The following is an 8,485-nucleotide window of genomic DNA, read 5'->3' as shown; positions in this document are numbered from 1 at the left end:
GACCAAAATCCAAAATGTTAGCTATAGAGTTGGTCGCAAATGATGTTATGATAGATATATAACCAAGGAAAAATGAATAGAAAACCTCTGGTGGTAGTAGATGAGCAAGGAGTAAATAAGGAAATAGAAAGAAGTGAGACAAGGTATTTCTTGCACTCTCTCATATTCTCGTAAAGGTAAGGAATGACATGAGAATGTGTCAAGAAGGTTATAAGCGGGGGTAAGGAAAGAAAATTGTGAAATGGTTTAAATAAGACGGACAGGACTAGCTGGTTACTATAGGATTGGCAAGCTTATATGTCAAATTCGTTTAAAACTATACCAGCTAATGATAGACAGAACTCAAAGTGGCTCTTAAGGTCACTATATGAACGAACTTTAGCGCTACTCAGTAGACAACCCCAATGAATGGGTGAGTACATAAAGGGGGGAATACAATAGGAGAAATTAAACCAAAATAACCAAAAAGGGACATGGTCATAGTGGAACTAAAAATCTACCCCTATACTGGTTGCAAGATAAGAGAGGAAAGGGAAAGGCAACACATAAAGACTAGTGAGATGATGCTAAGATAAATCTTGGGCTAAGTTGAGTGCCCCGCACATTATTGCAAGTATTACCATGAAACGCGACATGAGGACTTCTAAAGGAGGTCACCCATCCCAGTATTTCTCTCGCCCAAGCACGCTTAGCTTCTAAATTTTGATGGAATTTAGTGCGATAGTGCTAATGTGGTCGCGCGAGATGGAAGAACCTGAACTAGCAGTGGAGAAATGACAAAGAGTATGTTCCTGAAGTACTATACATTACGTTGAGGGTATTGTAAAAAGGACTTAAGCAAGACAAGAAGGATTAACTAATTGTTAATTGATGACGCACTCGAATAACACAGTTCTTTAACATAGTATTAGTTAATGAGAGGCAAACCACAGAATGACTATATGGGCTAGTGGGAGAGGGAATTTCGACACCACTTGGCAACTAACTCTGAGGGTGAAAAAGCAAAACCCAAAAGGTAAGGGTACGAGTTGATATAATTTGCGGAAGATAGAAAGTAATACCCGAGGTGGAAAATTCCACAATATGACCAGGGCTACAAGACTCACTTCTCACTCCGTCGACATATAACTTTGGAGGGAATGTTACCTAGGGATTAACGATATTAGCCCATGCTTCTTCAATCAAAGGCTACCTACTCAACCGAGAAGGTGTAAAATTATAGGGTAAAAGAGTGGTAGAACCTTACGGAGTCTCCATAGCTATTATCCCAGACGAAGGAGCCCAAGTTACAGTTAACTACCTAGGATCAGTCCGTGAAGAAACTGGGAAGACAGATAAATCTTCGTACACCACTTTACCCTCAAACCTGATGAACAGGCTAAAACGTACCACTTAAACAATAGAAGATATGTCATGAGCTGGTGTTGTTAACTTCGAAGATAGCTGGGATAATTATCTTTCACTTATCAAGTTGCCTACAATTATAATTACTACTCCAGTATCCCAATGGCCCCGTACAAGACCGGTAGAGCAAGACGTGTAAGTCCCTTATTGTATGGGTCGATGTTAACAATACTAAGCTGAGAAGACCCTAACATGATTAAGAAAGCTATTAACTAAAAGCCCAGAGTCAGCAAAAATGATATACAGATAATCGCCATCAACATACAGAGTTCAAATTAATGATTGAATGTTCATAACAAGGTCACCCAAAAAAGAGACTTAACCCAAAATACATTAAACGGTATCAAGTTGCTCGTAAGATGGGCAAAGTGGCCGGTGAGTTGAGCTAACCACCTTATTTGGAAACTATATGCCCAATCCATTAGATAGGGATGCTTCACGAGGGTACTGACGAGCCACCCAGGGTATGTTCCATAGATGATGTCCAGGAAATGGAATCTTGGGAGGAACAACCTATCGCCATCTTAGATCGACAAACTGGAAGATTGTAGACTAAAGGCGTGCCTTCCGTCAAGATACTGTGGCAAAACCAAAACTAGAAAAGGAGATGACCTAAGAAATTAAAGAGGACATAAAACACAAGTATTCGTACCTATTCCTGATGTCTACAGGTAACCCCAACTCCTGAAACTCGTACATTAAGTACTTGGATGGAAATATGTGTGATCGCAATAGAAAATAATCACCCTACAATCGGTATAAAGTCTTGAGGGAAGTTTTATTTAACAGTCGGGGATGAATGTTCTAAAGGGGGAAGGATGTTACACCCCACACTCTTGAGCTCAGAATGTCTCTTAAGCTTCTTAGAAGTTACTATGTGAGCCGGATAGTCTACAACTCTATTAAACAACTCTAAGGAAGGGAGAATGTGATACCCCATAATAGGAAAGGTTGGAAATAGGGTAATGAGAAGTTGGAAGGAGTTGGAGGCCAATAAATGAGTCGTAGGACTTGATTTACCTACATAAGCTACTAATTTAGAAGTCGTAATAAGCTTGCGTAGCATGGATTACATAGGCTCTTAAAATAGAACAAGATTACGAACCCATGGATAAGGGAACAAGATGGCATGAGGCAGACAATAAGAAAGTGACGCGAGGCAGCACCTCAAGCAAGGAGGTGCCCACCTGCCTACTTGGGGGTGGGGGTGGACCCCATTGCCACATGGCAGCCCCTAAGTGGTTGCATAGCTACGGTGATCCAATAAGGGTTGGACACGTGTCACCCTTAGAGGATGACACATGTCACCTCCTAAACTACCCTATATATGTATGTATTGTGACTAAGAACTTCAGTTCTTAGCCAAACCTTCAACAGCCAAAGAAGAGAGCAAACGTTAGAGCAAAAGTAGGCAGGTTTAAGAGAAAATTAAGGTAAGTTTCCAAGTTTCTCCCCATGAATTACTTACGTACGGTATTCCTTAACCATGTGGAGGTGTATATATGTGTCTTAATATGCCTACGGAATCATGTTTTCAGATTTACACTAGGAACAAACAAGAAAAAGTTGAAGGAAAACTTAGAAAGCCAAAAAGAGAGGGTTACGGGTTTGGTCCATAGAAAAGGTAAGACCCAATTTCGTTCTGAGAATTAATTATTTAAGGTATATAAAAGTTGTATAATGATTTTTTATAGCAAGAAATTCCACTTTGGGGCAGCGGAGAAGTGGCACAAACAGTCCGCAACTTTCAGCACGGTAAGGGGGTTTCCGAAGTTAATTTTCAGCAAGTTTGGGAAGCCATTTGTTAATGTATGACTTGGTTCTATTCTCCCAAGTTCTGGTAAGGGTTTTTAAATGATATTAAGGTATTAATTATGAAAAATCATGGCTTGGAGAAGCACCAAACGGATAACAAGCAGTCCGCGCAATTTCAGCAAGTTTGAAAAGTTTTTGAGTTACAATTTGGCAGTTTGGCCAATTTCGGGTGAGGTAAGGTTTCTCCTATCAATTTAGACTTTATGGTGTTTTTATGGAGTGTTTTATACTCCTTATATGTGTCTGGAAATATGGAAATGTCATATAAATGCTTGACGTTCGAAACAAACTAAATTGGAATGGCTATAATTGAATTGTCGTCGATGTAAAATGTTGTATTTGTGGGATACTGTTGCAGGTGTGTGGGGATTCGTTGCAGGGACTAAATGTGTTATAAAATTGGTTTGGGTGCTTCTGGTTTCAGCCACACAACCCCTCATTTCATCTAATTAAAGGCCTTGTGAAATAAAGACTAGAAACCTATTTTGGGTATTGTAATTTTCAGCAAGTTGGTTGGAGTTTATGTTGTGTAATGCCGCCATGTTTTACTTGTAGATAAGCTGCAGGTCACTGTTATTGGTTGGCGGTAGTAATTAGGTATGTAATTGGGAATTCGGACAGGTCATATTATAGGGGAGATGCTGCCCAATTTTCGTTAACGCCTTAACTAATTAAAGAACTAGTCGAGGAGACGAATAAGGAAATAGATTCCATGAATACTAAGGTGCAACCTAAGATGCTAGAAAGTTAAGAGTGGTTAATATTCATATTAATTTCATGTTGAATAGGTTCAAAGGATGACGAGGCTAACGAGATAAAGATTAACTCATAAGAGTTATGTGAAGCTCTCTCTTGGCATGGTTTTGACATAGGTATGTAAAGCCTATTCTTTCTCTTCCTTTTTGGCATGTCTTAGATGTAGGCTATGGATGATGTAAGGTTCGGGGCAACTTCACTCTTAGGTTCTGAATATGACTTCAGGACTCTTGATCACTTTTGGATGTTAAGACTTTTAAAGTAGTTAAACTCCTACTCCTCGAGTCTTCTATATGACTGTATAACAATTGATTCAGCTAAGCTATTTTTTTGTAAAAAAAGAAAGGCTCTGAGATAACCAATGCTCGGACTGCTATAAGATATTTCATACTGGTATAAGTCTAAGATTTCCAAAACTCCCTTTTACATAGTACTTAGTGACATTTAGAGGGTATACATCAGATACTTTCTGCCCTGATCTCTAGGGATGATTCACCTGATGACTTCATTGAGTCTCCGATAATGATTTAAATGTGTTTTTTTTCTCACTACTCTACTCATGTATACTATAACACTTCTTTTATTGCATCCGGGCTGGGAATAGTAATCGTGCACAATCTACTACATTGTTCATCGCGCCCTCACTAGAGGGCCAGGTACGTATGTATATATATGATGATATGATTATGTGTTATAATAAAGAGGTGATGGTATTACAGATATGATTCACCGGATCCCTGATAGGGCCGGCTATATTGAAAATTTGAGCATGCATGATTTTACTTTTCCAAGTACAGGTTTCTGATTTGATATTTTATCCCCTTCTTCTCTATTTCAGATATGCCTCTAGTCGTATTGTGTTATGTTTTACATACTCAGTACATATGTCGTACTGACCCCTCCTTTTCTCGGGGGGGCTACATTCATGCCCGCATGTACAGATATAGGTTTTTGATTCCATCAGCTTAGGATTCAGCTCAGCTCAACTGGAAGAGGCTCCATAGAACTTTTTTATCTATTCAGGGGTAAAGTGGGGTCCCTGTCCCACTATATATTATCATTAATATTATTAGAGGTCTGCAGACATGTATATGTGGGTTGCGTATATCAGTTTGATTCAGCTGGGTCTACATGATGTATGGTATATGTTATTATGTTATGGCATCCTTGTTGGGTTGCATGCCCTTTCATGTTATGATACAAATGAAAAGGGCTACAGGTTTAAGAAAATATTATCGCCCAATAGGGCTCTGTTACATGATATTATTTTATTTACAGTTTAATTTGACCACAGCGGATAGTTAGGTATATGGGGGTCCAGGTCGAACCCCAGTCGCGGCCTATGGGGTTGGGTCGTGACACTTTTATTGATGAGCTCGAGGGTTATTTTGGGGGTTTTATGATGTTTTCAAATGATAATGAGTCATAATTACAAGTTTACATTTGGGCTGTTTTCTGGTAATTAATGAGTCAAGATTATTGGTGTGATTACACGATATATTGTATTTACTTGATTATTTTATGTTCCTGTGCCCTTTTTGTTACACCCCGTACTTTGGTACCTTGGAACGCTTTTTAAGCTTCTTAAGTTTCTGGGAAGGCTCTTAAGTTTCTTAGAAGTCGTCATGTGAGTCGGATAATCTATAATGCTATCAAATAATCCTAAGGAAAGGAGAAGGAGATACTCCATAAGAGAGAAGATTAAAAATAGGGTTATAAGAATCTAGATAAAGTTGGAGGTTAAGTAGTGAGTCGTTGGACTCGACTTACTTGTGAAAGCTATTACTTGGGACATTTTATATACTAAGCTACTTGAGTACACATCGATCTTAAGTATCAAGGAATACATAGGCTCTTGAAGTGAGATGATATTACAAAATCACGAAAGAGAAATAAGGAAATGACGCGCCTACTCGAAGAAAGTAGGTGATGCACCTACTTGTACAAGCAGGTGATGCACCTACTTAGGGTCAAGTAGGTGACACACCTACTTGAGGTGGACCCTACTGCCATGTGGCAGCATATGGGAGGTTGCATGACGTGAAGTGGCACCCTAGGAGGTTTCCACATGTCACCCCTAGGGGGATGCCACATGTCACCTCCTAATAAAGGGTATATATGTGTGTTAGGATGAGTAATCTCTCATTTCATCATCTATTCCTTAGCCAAATTTTGAGAGAAAACTAGAGGACCTAGAGAGACTAGCAACGGGTTCCCTCCAATTTAAGGTAAGGCTCTGATTCTCGCTTCGTAAATTAATTATTTAAGGTAACATATGGTGATATAGAGGTTTTTAAAAACGTAAAATCTCATTTTGGGGCAGCAAGGAAGAGATACAAACAGTCTGTTAATTTTCAGCATGTTAAGAGAACTTCCGAGACAAGTTTTAGCAAGTTTTAGCAAGGTATGGCTTGGTTCTCTTCTCCCACGCTTTGGTAAGGGTTTGTAAATGATATTAAGTTGTTTATAATGTAAAGTGAATGTTTGTATCAGCACCAAGTGGACAACAAACAGCCGCGATGTTTCAACCACGCTAGACGAGCTTCCGAGACGACTTTTGACAAGTTTTTGCCAATTTCGGGTAAGGTGAGATCTTTCCTTTCATTTTGAAGGTTATGGTGTGTTTAGGGTGTTCATTATTCTCCTTTTATATGGCTGGAAGTATAAAAATATCATATAGGAGCTTGACGTTCGAAACAAACTAAATTGGAGTCGCTATAGTTAAATTATAGTCGAAATAAGGTGTTGTGCTTGTGGTGTGATGATGCAGGTGTGTGTTGGTATGTTTCAGAGCCTAAATTTTTTTTAAAAGAGGTGTGGGGACTTCTGGTTTCATCCATACGACCCCTCATTTCATATAATTAAAGGTTTTGCGAAATAAAGACTAGAAACCCTATTTTGGTATCGTAATTTTCAGCAAGTTGTTTGGAGCTTATGTTGTGTAATGTTGCCATGTTTTATTTATATATGAGCTGCAGGTTGTTGTTTTTGGTTGTCTGCAGTGATTAGGGATCTAATTGGAAATTTGGATAGGGCATGTTATAGGGGAGGTGCTGCCCGATTTCCGTTAACTCCTTAACTAGCTAACGAACTAGTCGAGAAGACGAGCGAGAAAATGAATTCTATGAATACTCATGTGCAACTTAAGATGTTGAAAAGTCAGGGATGATTGATATTCGTATTACTTTCATGTTAAATAGGTTCAAGAGATGATGAGGCGAACGTGCTAAGAGTAATCCGTAAGAGGTATGTAAAGCTAACGTTTCCTTCTTTTGGCATATTTTTAGCATAAGTATGTAAGGCTTAGACTTTTTTTGGCATGTCTTCGGCATAAGTATATTAAGCTTATTCTATCTGTTGGCATGTTTTGGGCATAAATATGTAAAGCTAATCTTCCTTGTTGACATGGTTTTTATGAAGCAAGTATATAACCTTTATATGATTCAAAGAAAGTTCCTATTCGTAGAGCCGCTAGGATGGCCAACTTCTTGATTTTACAAAAGATATTTGTTATGTCTTGATATGTGTATATGATTCCCAAAAGTTCAATTTCAATATAACCCATAGTAACTTTCAAAAGGTAGTTGATATGACTCTTGTCTTGATTTTGAATGATAGCTCATTTTGATTATTCCATCGAGTCTCACATATGATTTAAATTGCATATAGTTTCTCACTACTCCATTCGTGGATGCCTCAATGCTTCCTTCACTGAGCCCGGGCTAGGATTTGTTATCATGCGTACTTTTTTTCATTGTTCGTCGTTCCCCAATGTGAGGGGGCAGGTACGACCTGTACATGGGATTTGTGGAGTTATGATGGGCTATGTACACATATGATATAATATGATCTGATATGACCATCTGATATGATATAATCTGTTATGGAGATATTCCCTACTCTGGAGTTATGATGTGCTGTGGCACCAATGACGGGGCGGCGACCACAATTTGTTCACCGAGTCCCATAATGGGGTCGGATATGGCATATATTTTTCTTCATATCTTATCTATGGTTATGATAAGCATTTTGATATTTTTGCATACTTTGCTCATTTTTGCACATTTTGCTCTGGTAATGACTTTACTTATTACAGTTCATGCTTTACATACTCGATACATTTTCCGTACTGACCCTCTTTCTTTGGTAGGATGCGTTTTATGCCCACAGGTACAAACGCTCAGTTCACTGATCCGCTCGCTTAACACATCCACCCTTTTTGTTGGCAGTGCTCCTTGGTTTGAAGCCCTATTTTGGTACTAACTTTTCTGTTAGACATTTGTACATATTGGTTATAGGTACGACGGGGCCCTGTCCCGTCATATGACTAGACTATCATTCTGTAGAGGTATGTAGACTTGTGATGTGGGTTATGTATATATGTTTTGGGCTTGTGTTCAGTGATGGCCTTCACAACCTTCGTGTGCCACATCTATTTTTGTGCACTCTCTAGCGATCTATTTTGATTTCCTCATTTATTTATTCTGCTTACATACTCAGTGGGGCTTAG

At 38.9% G+C, this 8,485-nt stretch overlaps 1 pseudogene; it reads right to left on the bottom strand.

Moving 5' to 3' along the window:
- Nucleotides 1-623: 623 nt before the first annotated feature.
- LOC129904459 (5S ribosomal RNA) lies at nt 624-743 on the bottom strand (annotated as a pseudogene).
- Nucleotides 744-8,485: the final 7,742 nt, after the last annotated feature.

The sequence above is a fragment of the Solanum dulcamara genome, chromosome 1 (genome assembly GCF_947179165.1).
Source record: "Solanum dulcamara chromosome 1, daSolDulc1.2, whole genome shotgun sequence".
NCBI classification, from domain to species: Eukaryota; Viridiplantae; Streptophyta; class Magnoliopsida; order Solanales; family Solanaceae; genus Solanum; species Solanum dulcamara.
This window is presented reverse-complemented; position numbering and strand designations above follow the sequence as displayed.